General features: G+C 41.9%; 1 protein-coding gene across 2 annotated transcripts in view; it reads left to right on the top strand.

Moving 5' to 3' along the window:
* The window catches only part of zcchc7 (zinc finger, CCHC domain containing 7), a 42638-nt gene that overhangs the window by 8103 nt on the left and 16022 nt on the right, over positions 1-18513 (top strand). The gene's annotated exons all lie outside the window — the stretch shown is intronic.

The following is an 18513-nucleotide window of genomic DNA, read 5'->3' as shown; positions in this document are numbered from 1 at the left end:
TTTTTTTTTTTCCCCTTCTTTTTTTTCATGTGTGTGTGTGAGAGAGAGCGAGAGTGTGAGTAACAAGTTCGCACAGCAGTGACTAATAGTATTTGTACGCTTAAACCCCATCTCAGCATCACCATCAAATCACATTCACTACACTTAGTCTCCCCCTCTCACCTCCAGAAATTGAATCCTTTCATCCTCTTTCTCTCTTTCTCATTTTGTCTCTCTCCCACATGGTGTCACTTGTTCATATACTTTTACAATCTAATCTCTTCTCGCTCCCTCACATATGTTTTTTTTTTTTTTTATCAAATACAGGGACACATGAAAGCCCATACACACACATGCACAGGCCGAGTGGCTATCTGTCACCTGGTTGTAAGGGGCAGCTGGTGGTGGGTGGATCTGTAGGGACACTGGATAAGGGGAAGAGAAAAGATAGTAGAGAAAAGGGGATGAGCGAGAGCCGTCTGCCTGTCCGGCAGCCGTGCAGCAGCAACCAGACGGAACAACAGAGAGAAAGCAGGGCTTCCCAAAATCCAGCTCAGTGCCTCTCCCACCCGGAGAGGTGTGCGTGTACATGCCAGTGAATGAATCTGTGGTGAAGGCGGGGTGTGCTGAAGCTAAACTTGAATTGTAAGTGGTTAAACTTCACTCAGTGGTTACACTTTTTTTCTCTATCTCTCTGTCACTCCCCCCAGTTCTCTTCTTGTTTCTTTTTTCTTTTTTTTCCTTTGGCCCCTTTGGTCTTGGTCAGTGCACACCAAACTTTTTTTGAGGCTTAGCGTCAGCTCTGGCTCACTATCGGGGTGGCCGATCACATCAGAGTATGTTTGACTGTGTGTGTCTGTCAGGTGTGTGTGTGTGTGTGTTTTAAATCTTGGCAAATTAGAGAAAGGCGTGTGTTTGTGTGTTTGAATCAAAAGGTCTCTCTCTGTCTCAGAGGAGGAAGGTAAGCTCTTCTCATCTCTTCTCTTCTCTTTTCCATCTTCTGTTCTCTTGTCTTGGCTTCCTCTGAGCAGCTATAATTCATAGTCTTGTCATGCTGTCCAGTTTGGGTTGGCATAGCAAACATGTTTTCATAGTCTCACTCATTCTGCTTTGTGAGTGAGTGATACTACTTTCGGCCTGCTGCTTTCTCCTGCAGCTTGAACACCTCACTTGGCCTTTGTATATTTGAGCTGTGTAGAATTGTCACTCACATAGCAGTTGACAGTATGAACAGTGAAATATTTATTTATTTGGCTTCTCTGTGTTTGTGGCTCTGATTATGAGACAATGCATGTTTATGTTTAGGGCAGTGGGATTGTAAAATGAGATTACAGTGGCATGTTGGGTGCCACATAAACTGTGTCAGTGCTAGGTGTGTGTGTGTGTGTGGCATTGTGTGTGTGCCTTGTGGTTGTGTGGGTGGGCGGGCGGACAGGCGCTGCAGAAGGGAGGCATGGATAGGATCAGCTCTTATCTTGGCTGCCCAGTGCCACACGAGGTGTAACACCACACCCACACTACCACACAGTGTGTTTGAACAGACACACAGACACACAGACACACACAGAGACACACTCAGCATGAAATCGCTGTGCCATAGTTTGTCTTGTATTATCCAGTTTTTACAGAAGATATGCAAATTAGATTAGACAACTCTGTAGGTCTAATATTAGTGCATGCAAAATAAATTGTAAAAATTCAGTTCAGAGTCTGATGCTTTCGTTTTTCAAAAAGCTTGTGAGGGAAAACTGAGATGTTGTGAACGAAACAGCAGTTTCTTTGTAGAATCAAAAACCCGCTCAGTAAGCGGTCTTATTTAGTGATAGCCCCCAGACACATTGGTCATCATGTTCTTTGAGTATTTGTTGTGGGGCAACTTAATAAGTAATTGGTCTCTACATGGAATGTGCTTGTTGAAAAGATGTATTTTAGTTTTTTGCAATTTTTGGAAAGGTCTTATTTAGTTGAAGATGACATTTGTGGTCATTTATCATCATACTCAGCATCAGCATGTGAGTGATAAGTATACTGTAAACTCAGCCTTTTACATTTGCTATTTTACTAAGACCTTGCACAGCCGTGAAAAAAGTTTCTGTAAATTCCCTTTGTCTTTCATTGTTACGTCCCTGTTCATAAATGGATCAATTCTCAATTCAGGTCTATCAGTTGTGCTTAAGCCCTGTATTACTCAACACTCCTGACCTCCAGCTTTCCCTGTATTAACATGGAAAATTTGAGGAAAAGCGGCCATTTATACAGCCGAGATTCTGATCCTTGAGTTTCTATCCAAAGAAATCTGTGTGTGAGTAGAGACAGCAGGGCTGAGCATCAGCCATAGGGGAAGAGACAGAGGAAGAGATGAGAGTGGGGAAACTAAACTGGATCAGACAGGCCAGAAGAAGGATGGGGTAGTTTGTCTCCGGGCTAAGATCTCTGAATCACTCAACCTGTCTGCACTCACGCTGACCACATGCACTGTCTGTCAGATACTGTCTCTGTGTTGCTGATGATACTACACTCGAACCCGCTCATGAAACACTTGATCTGATGTGCCTCCGTACAACACTGAGGGATCTGATGACACAGTTTGTTTATTCATTTATTTAGAATAAAATGAAATAGCTGTTGTCTTGTGGACTGTTTTGTGAGCTGTTTCTGATTCATGATGTCGGCAACATTTGAATCAGTTTCTTTAAATCTTTAAGTTGATATGGTTTTGACAATCATCTGATGGATTAGTTCTGAATTGAATTAATGTACATATTAGATTTTGCTCAATGGTTCTGGTCAAATTTGAAATTGATCAATGTGACATAGGCAAAAAAGAAGTTTCGTATGGCATAGATGTTTAATTTTGAGATTTATATAGATTTAATAATTTCTTCTTATTGCACCTCCTTTTTGTCTACTAGTATTAAATGATGCAATTATTATGTTGGTGTTAGCTGCTGAAGACACTTTCTAATTTCAGCTCTGTTTCTGCTGAAGGGATGCCGTGTATCTCTTCTCTGTGCTCACATTTATATTCACATGATATTTATCTGTATCTCAAATAGAAAAGCCATCCTGTCTGAAAGTAATCTTTGTCAAAATAATCTATGAAAATATTTTTTTTTTCTTGGAAACTTTGACTAAAAAATACCCACAGACATCTGTGGCTGTGGCTGCAGGTGCTCATTTGTATTGATGCTTGCCGTTTGTTCTTCAGAGTGAGTGAGGGAAAGCATTTAAATATAATTTAAAGCAGTTTGGCTAAACTTGCAGGCACCCACACACCCAAACCTTTGCTGCCTTGAAAACGTCATTTTGAACTGATGTGCAATTATTCTTCTCAATAATCATTTGATAATTTATTATAACTGGCAAGACTTGCATCAAAGATATTTGTAATGACCTATGAGAGTATGATTATTTTGTGTTGGAGAAATGAGAAAACATTTTGTGAGTGAAAGTGACAGTGTGTTACGAGGTTAGATGTGTGTGTTGGAGTGTGAAGGTGTGTGCATCTAAAGAAAAAAGTGTGTATGTGTTTGTGCGTTTCTATGTGCCCTGTGTGTGTTTGTGTGTGAGAGGGAGAGCCGATGTCAGCCTCACCACGCCTGAGGTGAGCCCAATAACCGTGCCTTGGCCCACTGGAACGGAGTTTCACCGTCTTTAGTTTCGAATAGAGAGAGAGCGAATGTGACGTTAAATTAAATGGTTTTCATCATGGTCGTATTTATTTATTTATTTATTTTTTTAATGTGCTGGATGAATTGTGATTTTTGATTTCCGTTATTAGATGTCAATGTGCTGACAAAGGTGTCAGAAAGAGTGTCAGGCATTAAAAAAAAAAAATAGATAAATATTTTTTTTTAGCAAAAGCATGCAGCCTCCTGTTTGCAGTAGTTGTAGCCTGGAGGAAGGGGTAATAAACTGGAGACCAGAGGGTCCCCACTGTACTTTAGTGTGTATGTGTGTGTGTGAAGAGGGGGATAGAATAGGGAATCCCACTCCTCTGCTTTAACTTTTATTTAACCAGGGTATCCCACTGAGAGCAGGATTCTCTTTACCTTTTCCTGCAGACCTGCAGCAGACATTGTGCCCTGAAGCTACAGCATAAGACATCTACTCTTTCTCTCTCTCACACACACACACACACACACACACACACACACACACACACGCTCATGTATGATTAAATAAAACGTCTAAGGCTCAACACTTTAATCCCTCATTGTACGTAATGGTGAACAGCATACGTGAGACAATAAGAGTATTTTAAATGGCATTCTGTTTTTCTCGATTTTCCTCATCTCACTTGTCCGAAAGGGGATCTGAAGAGGAGGACAAGAGGGAAGATAGGGGACTAGCAGAGGGGGAAAAATGTCAATTACAATTACCAATAATAATCATTGTAATTAAGCAATCAATCCATAGGAAATCAAATTATTGTTGGGGTGACAGTGGGACAGCAGGACCTCCTGTGGGAATGTATTAATTTCTGTTCTTTTATTTGGCTGGAGGACTTTCCCCCTATTGTCTTTCGGGCAGGGAGGGGTTGTTGAGAGGGCTTTATTAACTGGCAGCCAAGGGTGGTTTATTTTTTATATATATATATATATATATATATATATATATATATATAGGGGATATGTATTAATATTAATACATTTTTGGGTCAAAGAACGGGAGAAAAGGGCTGCGTGAAATGGAGCAGGGGGCCAGAGGCAGTCTCACTCGTCCATTCCCCACTTGCCTGGTTCTTCTACCCTCTTTCAGCTCTGTGGGCAGTGGCACCAGTAGCAGTTGGGATGAAACCTTTTTTGAGATCAGAAGTTCAGTTTAACAGTCAACAGCATAAGAGGGAGAATCCCAAACACAAAGACGCACGTTTAGGGTTAGTATGCTCTCACTCTGGTATGCAAAGGGGTTGCCTAATAATAGCAAGACAATGTTTTTCACAAGGTCCCAGAGGAGAGTGTGTGTGTGTGTGTGTGTGTTTGGCAGTGTAGCACATAGACACACAAGTGTTGCTGTTTAGCAGTTTCCTCTCCAGAGGCTCCTGGCAGTGTGTATGTGGCCGTTCCAAGCCTTCTCCCCATGTCTCTTAATTAAGGCACTTGTCAGACAGAGACCAGCTGGGCCTGGTCTGGCCTAGCTGGCAATCGCCACCATTTCAGTTAATCGCGCTTCATCGTCGTCCTCTTGTCATTCTTTTTCCGTACTGCAGTTTGTCCGCCATCTTTTCCTCATCTTCATTGTCGCTTCCTGTCTTGTTTTTCTTATTTTCTTGATTGCACACTAATGTAGCCCCCCCCCATATATTACTGTATATTGATGATAATGCTCCATGCGATAATGTGCAGTGCAAGCTTTACTGCTTGACCTTTCCCTCACACCTGCTTTCAGTAACGCTCTAATTAGGAGTCCCATTAGGATCGCGGAGATTGCCAGTTAATAGGCCTTTAAATACCAGGATTTATGTGTTTGATTTGGTGGAACATGCTAAATACTCCAGCAGTTGTCATGGGAGGCAAATGCCAGATCAGACCAGTCAGTCAGTCAGCAATTTTTTCATGTCAAACAAGGGCACAACTGATAATAGTACAAAATGCTTAAAAAACATTAAGTATCTTAAGATTAAGTTCCTATAACAATCAGGATTTTTTTCCCCTCTCCTCATGTTTACTGTGTATTTACATCGGTTGTATTACCTAAATTAACAGAGTGGTTAAAGTTCCTATTTAATTATAAAATAATATAAACCTGTAAACTACAAATATTAAAATACCAGTTCAAATGCAGCCTCTGAATGGTAGTGCACGTGTTTGATCGTTCTTCTTTGGCGCTAAATAATGAGTACAGAGTTTTGGCCTGAATTGGATATCAACATGTTTGTTGTAGTAGTGAAAAGGATTTTAACGTGGTCATGAGGAGAAGGTCATTTATCAGCATGATCTCCTGAAATCTCAGAAACGAGCACGGAGGGGATATGACAAAAAATTCAACATGACCACGTATCTTTACCTTTCTTCCCTCGAACCCTTCAGCTGGACCCCTCCCACCATCCATTCCATTTTTTTTAATGCCTCCACTCCCATTCCTAACCATCCCTCTATGCCACTAGACCAAGCCCTGGTTACGTGGCTGTTGCTATGCTGGGCTTGCACGGTCTGGATTCATGCAATAGGCTTGCCTGTGCTAATCCATCTTGTATCTGAGATCTGTTTGAGTGGTTATATAGCTAAGGGTGTCCTCACTCTCCATATCAGTCTGACTGTGGAAAATGTGACTTGTTACTGGGCTAAATTTCTTACGTTGTAGAAATGGCCCTGCATTGGTGTGACTAGCTCATGCTCCACGTCCGTATGCCAGATTTTTTTCTAACATTGGGTATGTCTAAATTCAGTTTAGGTCTTTCCTCGTGCACTTTTCCCCTGCACACATGCCTGTGCATTAGCACACCTAGGCTGCCCTTTTATCCCGGGGATTATGGTTAAATGGAATACTTGGATTCTGCCAGCAGGAAACCGATAAAGCTGAAGTCGGCGTTGGGAGAGAAAATTAATTATTGAGGATAAAATCAGAGTGAAAGAGATAGTTGCCAAGTCGTTGGGGAGTTAAGTCATTGATATTTCTGCACGAGCTTCCAGACAACACGCAGAGTTCATCACACCCCTAATGTGAGACTAGTTTTGTATGTCTGTGGGCATGGATGCGTGCACCTTCAGGCAGGGCATCACAAACTTGGTTTTCAGTTGTTAGATGCATTCCCAGAGAAAGTATTTGGATTTTATGCAGTCTCATCAAGCATGTTATTCTCAGAATTAGCTTCTGCTTCAGGTTTCTTCTTTAGTTACCAAACTTCACAATTTAAAGCTGTTATCTACTTGTTTTTACAGTTTAACTTTTTACCTTCAAGATATTTATTTAGATATGTATTTCAACAACATTCACGAGAGTCAGAACAAGATTAACAAACAGGCTTCCCAGATTCACATTCAGATTATTCATTTTTCTTTTTTAAAGTTTAATATAATTCAGCCAAGTGCTTAAAATAATCTTGCCGAGAGTTCAGTTTTCATCAAAGGTGAGATTCTACATCTCAGCAAGTAGTGAATTAAAACAAATTAATTGTCAGCAATGCAAAATGTAATTGGTTTCCCCACCTTTTAGCAAATTTTAAATGGATTTGAAATGAAGAAACTAAGGGAAAGCTATTGAGCTGCATGAAGAAACTTCTCTATTTCTAGACTTGAGAGAATTATCCTGGAGTTGTTGTGCAAGTAAAAACTATATCCCAAAATATGATGGAGATTCAGTTCAAATAAATTTTAACAAAATCTCTCTGTTCGAGAGAATCTTCATCAAACGTAAAAGCAGGTTTGATTTAAGTAGTGCTCGGTAATAACGCAAGAAAATGGATCTGATTTCAAGTTAATTCTTTAGTACTGTGTTATGGTTTGGGATTCACACTACAAATTTTTTTGTTAGTGACCCCCATCACCCTACTTATCTTGTTCTCTGGCTTTGCATTCATGTTTTTTGTGTAACTGTTTGAACTAAACTTGTGTATTTTCTTTGAGCAAAATCAACGACAAATGAATATAGTGATTCCGGTGTGTGACCACTATGCTTTTTGCACCTCCCATATGAAAACTAAATGACAACCCAGACTCTTCTGCTGTAAAACTGATAAAATGGGAAAGGTGACAGTCCTATACCCCGTCCTTAATAATTCCTGCATTGCTCAATGTTTAAAAATCAGCTGTGAACAAATAACTGTCAGTGACCTTATATCGCCACACAGATTCGTGTCTGTATGGCCGTGTATGTGTTTGTGTGCAGGTGAGCGTATTTCCCTCCTCTGAGTGCAGACTGATCAATAGTAATTGGGTTGAGTGTCTCAAGGCCGTTTCTTTCCTTTGTGTTGTGGCCCTTTTGCAGGCTGACACAGGGCCAGAGGAGAAAGGGGGGACGGGGTAGAGAAAGAAAAGGAAGAAAGAAGGGGGGAGACAGAGAGAAAATGGAGCATGTTTGTAAGTCGACGAGCATGACTGACTCCCTCAACCAAATCTCCGGATATTTATTCAGCATTACTCACTAATCTAAAAAAATCTTCCTCCCTTTCTGTCTCTCCTCTTTTCTTTTCATTCACACCCCACAGTGGAAGGGTCTGGTGTGTGCATGTGTGTGCAGGTTTCTGGAGGGGGATACTGTAGGATGATCTTAAAGAGGTATGATTAAAAACAGAGTTAGCTTGTTAAGATGTATTAACAGGCTTCACACCTCTTTCTCCCCTCTGCTTACAAACACAGGCTCACTCCCACAGTATCTCTCCGTTCTCCTCCCTCGCTATTCTGTCTCTTTTATGACTACCATAAAAGCAACGTGTGTTGAGTGAGGCCGGCAAGCTCCAGAGGTATTAGCAAGGAGGCATTAGGCATAAACTCTAAGGTATATTAAAGCAACGGCCCTGTTGTTCATATAAACACACCAATTCAATTTAGCCTGCCCCACGGGGAATGGGATTTCAGCAGCTACTGAGAGCAGCAGGAGGAGGGGGGAGGGCAGTGGGGGAGCATGAGGTAAGACAAGAAGAGGAGGTGGGATGAAGGGATCTGGGGCGGTAGAGGAGGCAAAGTGAGGGAATAAGGAAGAAAGGGGGGTGAGAAAAAGGGAAGAGAGGTTCAGACCGAGATGTGGAGATTAGAATATGGGAGTGGCATGGTGGCTACTTGCAGGAATTCATTATTGCTGTTGCATTAACTACCATGACGTAAGCACCTCTGTGTTTTCGTAAGTTAGTGTACTTGTGGGCATGTAGTTGTGAGCACCACAGACACATGTACGTGCACACACACTCACAAAACTCACACTCTGGCAGGCAGAGGGGCTGCCAGTGTCTGTGTGCCACTGCACGCTTGGACAGAGCGTTATGTGGGAAACCCTACAGTTATATTATTCAATCCAAATTCAAATAGGCTTGTCAGGAAAGCTCCTGCTTTTTATTACCTGTCAGAAAATCCAAGGGATGGACGGTGCAGAGGGAAGCAAATTAAACGACAGTAAATAAGACCCCCTATCTCTCCCCTCTCCCCCTGTCTTTTTGCCTTTCCCCCCTGCACAATATTTTAGACACACACTTAGAAATTTTGACAGCATGTTGTTGTTCGACTCTATTTCTAGCTTACTTTAACCAGGTTTTATCTGTCAATCACATGCAGGAAGACCTAATTATTTTGTTCATTACTGAATCTGATCTCCAGCCAATAAGGAGTCAACTGAGCCAATCACAGGCTTTGATATTCAAGCAAAAACACATCAAACTTTTAGTGAAATGGATTTTGATGCAGTTGTGTATACACAAAGATTCATGGGAAATTGAGGGAAAGGATTCCAAGGAAAAGGGGTGCGGGACACACACACACACACACACACACACACACACACACACACACACACACACACACACACACACACACACACACACACTCACACTGATGCACAGGACAGCCTCATCCCGTCAGCCAGGCATAACCTCTGCCATCTGTCCACCCCCCCCCCCCCCCCCCCCCTCTCTCACCGCCCCTCCTTCCTACTCCTTCTCCTCCTCTCTTCCTCTGCTTTCCTTTTCACTGTCCCTCCACCAAATCACCCCCTGTCTTCTTCTTGGAAATAAAAGTTTTCCCAATTTTCACTCTCCAATGGCTCTCCAAGAGGCATTAATAGAAAGGCCAGGCCTTGCTAGGAAAAAGAGATTTTTTTTATCTCAAGCAATCTGCCTGGTGAAATAAAGGATTAATAATTTATACATGTGCGGCATATTTCGTGTTTATTTTGAGTCAATGGACTTTCCTGTCCCTGGATCAGGAGCATGAGGAAGAGGGAGGGCTGCCACAGTTGGAAGTGTGAGTTTCTTTGATTATCAACATTGCGGAGTTGACTCTTTACACCCAGTGACGTTACAAATCATTATTCACCATTATGTATCACAGCCCACACTTTACAGCTTCAGTCCCCATTGCGTGACGTTAGATGTCTCAGTATCATCTTCTAGCAAGTGACTGGTTCTCTCCTTGTGTGTTAATGCATGTGTTTTGGTTTCAGCTTGCATCAAAATTGAATTATTGGGCTGGCTTTGAATTTCATGTTGACGCATCATGAAACATAGTCTAACATCACAGAAAATGCTATTTCCTGCTAGTCTCTTGTTTGACTTGTTCAATCATACTGCTGGGCCTTGATTTAAGATAATACAGTAGTTGCTTTGTATTGAATAATGATGTTTAATCAGCGACGCAATCTATTATCTTCTTAAATTGTGTAACAGGTTTAAAAAAAGTAAGGATACATTAAGTAAAAAAAAACAATGTTACAGTTGTGTTTTTAAACCTTTCTTTGGGGATTTTGCCTTTTCAAGGGAGTTGACAGTAGAGATAGCATGGAGGAAATGATGAGAGAGAGGTTTGGAATGACATGCAACAGAGGACGTCATGGTTCATGGATGGATCCTTAAACCCCTACACCACCAGGGTGCCACCATTATTTTTGACATAAATTACTAACAATAACCATTTAAAGACAATGGAAATTTTAAGTATCTTCAGCCCTGAGGCGGTATTTTGTTCCAGTTCTCTCCTAAATCTACGGCCAACTTCTAACTTGGCCAGGTAAAAAACAGCTGGATGCATTTATAAACTGTATTTGAATGAAGTGATAAAAGAGCCATATTAGGAGCTCCTCTTCTAATCCTCTATTGTTCTTCGTCTGTCCCCTGTCCCACAGAGGGGCTGCTCTAATTAAAGACTAATAATTGTATTGTTTTATAAAGCCTATAGAGACAGAGATTCTGCTCTTCAATCATTCAGTCCCTCAAATGTACCCTGCCCAGAGAGGGCTATCTCTCTGGATGAAGCCTATAACACACTGTGGCAAATTGTGTGTGAGAGAGGGAGAAAGCTGTTTGGAATACAGTAGGAGGAGGAAGGAAAAACCCAAATCTAAATTAAAACTTTAAAGCACCATTATTTAATTACCCCATAGGCTCTGGATTTGAAGGATTGACGAGTTTGTGTGTGAATGTGAGTGTGTATGTGCATTGGCGTGCTGTTTGCTCATGCAAATGCATGCTGCTGTCCAGGATTATTTCAGATTTTCAATTTGCCCTTTCTCCTCTGTGTGTGTGTGTGTGTGTGTGTACCTGTATGTGTTTGCGACCACAGTGCTACCCCCTCATTGGTTGTCCGTTCCTATTGCCCCTCCTTTACTTTTTCCCTCCACTTGCGCACACACACACACACACACACACACACACACACACTCAGAGTCAAATACACACAGACATACAAACATGTGCGCATACATGCATGCTGAAGCGCCGGCAGATAAAAAGGCATTATGGTAAATTCCACTTAATGACAAATTTTTAATTTGGGGAACAGGGCCTGGTGAATGGAGCTTAATTACCGGGGCCAAAGATCCCTCAGAAAAATAACCCCCTCGACGTGCCCAACCTGCCCGATAATGGAGCGCTCCACAAAATGCCTCAGATAAAGTAACGGCGTTTATCTAAAGCCCCCTCCCTTTCTCTCTCTGTATAATAACAAAAATAACAATCATGAAAATTCTATCTGCCTCCCAGCCCCCATCACCTAACTTCCCTCTCCTGCTCTCCCGCCTTCCCGCCCTCCCGCCCACCGCCTGGCTCACTCCCGCAGGAGGAAATTCATCAAAATGAAATTGAGGTTGCAACTCACTGGTTTTATTAAAATATATTTGCCCCTTACAGACATTGTGTGTTGATGTGTTGGTGTGTTTTGCCGCAGAAGACAAAAGGGGACGCCCGGAATAATTTGGTCAGTGTTATCAGCAACATTTATTTGTTAGCAATACATGAGTTTGAATTTGACCATAAAATATAAACACTTGTTGACTGAGGCTGCTTTGCCATTGTGGTGGGTGAAGTTAAAACTCTGTTCAGAACTTTGTTCCTCATGGGCCTACCGATCAAAATACATGGGGCAGCAGATAGAAGAGAGTAATTCCTTTTTTTTTTTTTTTTTTACTTTCCTAATACGGACAACTGTGGAAAGTGTACAGTTTAAACATACAGGTAAATGCGGTTACAATTTACATTTCGGATTGAGCTGACAACTATTTTCATTTAAATGTGTTGTTCAAATTGTAAAAAAAAATAGTTCTTAATCAAAGAGACACTCAATTTGCACAAAACCCCCCCAAAAAAAACAAAAAAAACCCAATCCTCACAATTTCAAACTCTCAACTCTTAGGTAATGGCATTACAACTTAAAAAAAATCTATTTGTTCTGATTGATTAGTCAATTTATCAACAAATTTTACAGTTGTTTGGTTATAATTATACTGAGTGCTGTGATTTGTAGATTTGTATCATATAGTGTAATTTTAAAAACTTTTTGATACATTGACTTTGTGTTTCCAGATAATATGGCTTGTTAGAGCTGGCTTACTGCCGTTAATAACCATAGTTCCATAGGCCCTAATGAACTTTATAACCTAAGGCAAATTCATTGGTCAAAGTCTAGGCCAATGTTGTAATTTGATACCAGGTGATTTGTTTGATTTGTTTGCTAGGACTGTAAATGTGTCTTTTTTTTTTTTTTTTACTTGGGACGAACCTTGGGGGATGTTGCACTGTTCTTGATGTCCTGTAATGTGTCAGGTACAAACCATCCAAGCATGATTTGGGGCAATTTTTAATTCATATCTTTTTTTAAACATGAAGCCAGCAAAACTGGTCATGAGTCAGGACCGTGTGTTTAATTAGAACCACTCTGATTATCAACCGATGACTTGAGATAATTTTTGCCTTTTAATTGAAAATTTACACTAAAGGGACATCTAACGGATATTAAAAGGACACAATGACTACCTGTCTTTTGTCAAACCCGCAGACATGTGGCATCTTGGTTTTGAATAATTTGAACGTGGTTCCACTGCGCGCGCACACATACACACACACACACACACACACACACACACACACACACACGTACAGCATCGCTTACTTTTCTTGGCCTTTCCTGGTCCCTGTTGTTGTGTACCCTGATTGGACCATGTGGTTGCCATGCGGTTGCCAGGCCGCGCCCCCGCTGTGTGGTAATTGGTGTCTGTGGTGTTGCCGCGTGGCGACGGTGCTTTGACTGACAGGTTTGGCCACCTGCCCTGCCCTGGCTGCCAACATGGCGTGGAAGGGGGTGAAGGGGAAAGGAGGAGGTGGCACGGGCTGGCAGGGGTGAGCACTCAACATGTCAAGGGTGGGGAGCAGGGGGGTGCATAGCAAGAGATGGGTTGTGATGAAATATGTGATGGCTGAACGCGAGGCCGATTCAGCAGGGACCACAAGCATCAAAAATCTGCGAGAAAAAATCGAGAAACATCTCTTTGGTCTTCCCTTTACAGATGTCTTCAGATATGTACCGTTATGTTCTGGAGCACTTGGAATGTAACCAGCACAGAAAAATGTCTGCTACCCAACCAGATGTTGTCAGACGTGGGCTGGGTATAGTTTTGGTGATTTTAGGATGTCATTTGTTAAGAAATAATTTCTCTGTCTGTGCTCAATGATGTTCAATACCACATAATTGCTTTTTTTCCTCTAGACTCTGTTCAGACTGCATTTGGGACTTATCTTTACAAATTAAAATACTAAATAACCACCTCAATGGTCAAAAGGACAAACTATGGGTTACCTTTTAAAGCATTCATTTACCAGTTCAGAGATATTTTTTGAACATAACATATTTACCTTTGGGATGTTTGACATCCTTTCATTGATCATGTATTTTAGCTAATGTGATGTTGCCAGTCCCCTGAACACCTCTTGCATTTTTACCTATGATCCATCTAACTACACACCTGGTTCTGGTCTTAATTTCAAGCCTATGCAGAGTAAGTAAGAGTATGTATATAATGTCTTAAATTCTACAACAAAAGTAATAATGTTTGGGAAGTAAATCCTCTTATGTATAATCTAGAAATAATTTCACATTTATTTACTGTTAAATATGCCTTTGAAAGACTATGTGGGTTGTGATTGATCTGAATTGACCTGCAACTGCATAGCAACATGACCAAATAACCTGTGATCAGATCTTCAAGTTTCAAGTTTCAAGTTTCTCCTAAATTATAAGTGAGAGTTGGAAAATCAACCAAACATCCTTTGTGACTGTGGAATTGCACTTAAGGTTAGAAACTGATATCAGTAAATCTTTGTGTTCCGTTACCCGAAGACATTTAAATTATTTGCCTTTGAGGACAATTTGGCTTTATCTGTTTTGTAAATGAAGCAAATCTTAAAATGCATTTCAGTTGATTCTGGGCATTTGAACTCTTTCTCTCACCCTCTGTGTGTCTAACAGAGAGATCAGTGGAAATAGGCAAGGAAGTAGCATGAAATGAAGCCAAATGAAATCTGCTGCTTTAATCTATAATAGGCCTGTACGGGTATTGATCTATCCCTGCATGGCAAACATCTACACACTGCCATACTCAGTCTCACCCCTTCTTGTGCTGCATATCATTTCATCCTTGCTGCCCAATTTGCTCCACTGTCTTCCAGCATTATCTCTCTCAACATTTCTCCTCCTCTACCTGGATGTTGTTTGTTGTCCTGTGGGCTTCAGACTCAGCCCACTTCTCTTTTGTTGTGTTGTAATGTGCTCTGTGGCCCATGCCCAGGCATCCTTGACTTTATCTCTTCCTGCCACTGTTCTTGTTCATCTTACTTGTTCTCCTACTCTCTTCACTATTGTGTTTTACATCCTCGGACAGACTTTTATGTCAAACAAAAGAGCCGAGTTGCAGAAGAGCAAGTGTATGTGTGTGTGACTTGTCTGACTTAGCTAACCCTTTGGTGTGTTTAACCTTGCAGAGGGCAAAGCTGTAGGGCAAGGGTGATGTCACAAAGGAAACGCTTTTTTGCATTCACACGCACACACACACACGCACACAGTTCACTCCCACCCACTCTCACTATTGTCATGTATAGTTTTGCTAATCCAGCCCTGTTGCTTCAGTATCAAACATAACCTCTTTTTGGGGAGGGGGGGGGGGGCCTCTCTTTCACTCCCATTTGGTGCGTGTGTTGAGTGTGTATGTCTGTGTACCCGTACTGGTTGGTGTGTTAATGGGCCCGGTCAACAGCATAATACAATGGGCTGGCTGGCTTGGGATGCCTGTTTAAGTGTCGGGATAGGGGCAAGGCAGGCCAGTCCATGGCTTTGATGTTGCTGAAACAGAGGGGAGAACAGCTTGTCGATGACGCATGCACGCACACGCGCTCTTTTTTATGGAAACCGGTTTATGGCTACAGTTGCAGTTTGTTGTCAGGAGAAACTGCCACAATGAAGGATGGATGCGGGTATTGACGTTCTCAATCTTGTCCTTGAGTTATCAGACTTAAACCATCCTGTCTGGACCTTGTCCCATGAGAAGGATGTTGCTTGCGGTCCCTCAATATTTCCTCTGTTTGTGTGTGTGTGTGTGTGTGTGTGTGTGTGTGTGTGTGTGTGTGTGTGTGTGTGTGTGTGTGTGTGTCACCCCAGGAGAGCAGGGTGTTCATGGTTCATTAGCCACACGTAACTTCCGTTCTGTTCTCACTGGTACAAGGGACAGATTCAAAGTATTCATACACACATACAAGCGTTGCCTCTCTCACACTAAGACACAGACACACACACGCACACAAACACACAACTCCTCTGTTTTCTTCTATTCTGCCAGCTCTGATGAACTGGCACGCAGCCTCCTCCCCTCTCCTCCTCATCTCCTAGTAATCAGGGTACCTATGAGACTGACAGGTAGCATCTGTCGCCTTTTCTCCCCTGATCCTTCCCTCCCTCTGTTTCTCCATATCCCCCTCTTCCACACCATTGTGCTGAATTTCCCTTGACGGAGGAGTGATGTTATAATGTACATGTTGTCCTGTACAATAAAAACTGGTGAAACCAGGAGAACTAGAAATTCAAAGGAGTCTTTCCTCAGTTTTCCAGCAAGTGACTTAGATCAGCCTGTGGATCTATCACATCAAGTCCTCTTTGGGCTTTGACCTCTAAGATGGCTGTCAGACTTGCATTGCCACTGGATCTATTGAAATTGTACAGTTGCAGTCAACTTGGCAGAGGCTTGTCTCTCTCTTTCTCTTTCTCGTTCGTTCAGCTGCTTGGTGGTAAAACTGCTGCCATCTGCTTATTCAGCTCCAGACTCCTTCAGATCTGTTGGGCCACGATGGAGTGAGCAGCTCTGATGGTTTGCTTTTGAACAGGGCCTCAAGGTTTATTAGCATATTTTCACCCAGTGTACAGACAACAGACCCCCACCCACCCTCTCCTCGTTTCCTCCTCCATCCTCTCCTCCTCCCACCCCCTCATCCCTACCCATGTGTTTGATTCCTCGGCCGTGACAAAGAGCTTCACCCTTTATCCGTGTGTGTATTGGTAAGATGGGGGGCCCTTAGATTAAGGGAAAGCTTCCTGCTCTTTATTTGGGGAGTCCCCCCGGGAGACGCTATGGGAATGACTTTCGTTGAGTCACTAACACTCACACACACACACACACACACACACACACACACACACACACACACACTCACACTCTCTCTCTTTTTCTCTTTTTCTCTCTCTCTCACACAAAGAGGTACACACCTTTGACCACTGCTTTCCTTTTCAAACTGCCCATTAACAGAGGGCAGGTCCTTGTGTAATACTAACTACGTGTGCATAGACACACACACACGTCACACTGAGGCCCCCCAGTCTGTTCACAGTAGGTGAATGCTGCTCAGACACCAGTTCACTTGTTCACTGCTAAAAACAAAACTAAACCTAACATCACCACCACCATGGGAAACATGGGAACGGATGTGATGGGATGGGAACATGGGAATACATATCATATTTATGCATTTCATATTCATCAACCATTTTTTATGTTTACAGAATTGAGGTGTTCTTTGGAAGCAAGTTAGGATCAAGTAAAGTAGCCAATCCATTTCAACAGCTGCATCAGACAGCCGTCAACTACACTGAAATGCAACTTTCTTTGAAGACTTATTAGTCTATGTTCATGTTTGTGCTTTTAAAGGGTTACCCCCTTACCCCCCATTTGACTGAGAGAGATTTGCATAAATTGGGCGGCTTAATTGAAGTCGATTGGTATAATCATTACAGTTTTAACCAATTTTTTTTGACAAAAGAATGATTTAAAAACAAAAAAATTAACTACTGTTCACATCTTAGATTTCCTCTTTGGTAATAAAATGGATATTATACAGTAATACTATAGCAGATTAACTGTAAGCCTTTATTTTTTTATGCCTCCCCTTCTGCCTCTCTCTAAAGTGCAAGGCAATTGCATTTGCTCCAGTCTGAGCATTTGTCCCCTGTATTTCTTTACGATAGCTATCAGGGTAGTTTGCTTCACATTTGTTGTCACCATTCATTGTTTTGCAGTTTTGAAAAAATATGTAAGTTACTGACTTTGTCCCCTCAGTGATTTTGAGAGCCAGGAGAAAACGTGTTGGCTACAAATTGCCTCCAAGTTAAAAACCAGTCTGCAACTAAAATTTGAATTATATCTCATATAGCCACAGCTTGAATGAAATTAATTCAAAATGACCACCATCATAAAGTCAAAGCTTGATGGACCGACTACTCTAGACAGTGATTGATATTATAAGATACAGTCTTTAAAAGTGATCAGCATAAATTCTGGTGCGTGGGTCTGAAAATGGAGACGAACCTTAAATTCACTCAATGTGGTTATATGACAAGCTTTGTCATACAACACTGGAGCTGGCTTATTTGTGTGTGTTGTTTATTTATTTATTTATTTGTTTGTTTTAGGTGAAGGTCATGGCAGAAAGAAGAAGCCCCATCCAAACCACAGCCATTTTAATTTGTTTGACAGGGAAGAGAGGTGATAACCTCCCTTTGCAGCCGTGCATCCCCGGGCAGAGGGGGTTGGGTTGAGGTGGGATGGGAGGGGTAGAAAACATGGAGAGAGTGCAAAAGCAAAGGAAGGAGGGCTGAGCAGAATAGCGATAAGGAGCTGGATAGAGAGAGAGTCAGAAAAAGGAACGGAGAGCGGGGGGCAAAGAAGAGTGTAATATTTGATTATAGCTCAAGGCTGTATGTTTGTCCAAAGGCTAAAGACTGTCAACCAGCTAATCGCGGGGGCTGATGCATGGTTGTATCTGTATGTATTTGTGAAAGCATGTGAGTCTGTGTGGGTCATTGCAAGCAACACATAATTTATGCTGAGTACACGTGTCGTTTGTTTCTGTGTGTGCGTGTGTTTGTGTGTACGTTACAATTTCTGGATGTCAGTTACAGTTCTGTGGGCCTGAGGAGAATACAGTAGTCTCCCTCAGGGTGCTGTTAGTGCCACTTTCATACAGATGTGCTGGGCTGCCACGGTGTCAGTTTCAGTGTGTGTATGTGTGTCCTTTGTACAAGAAACTAAACTTGCTTTTGAAGGTTTCGAGTTCTTAAAAGGGCTGGATATTGTCTT

This window comes from Echeneis naucrates, chromosome 1, assembly GCF_900963305.1.
Source record: "Echeneis naucrates chromosome 1, fEcheNa1.1, whole genome shotgun sequence".
Taxonomy (NCBI): domain Eukaryota; kingdom Metazoa; phylum Chordata; class Actinopteri; order Carangiformes; family Echeneidae; genus Echeneis; species Echeneis naucrates.
The sequence above is the reverse complement of the archived record's forward strand: the minus strand, read 5'-3'. Positions and strand labels throughout refer to the sequence as shown.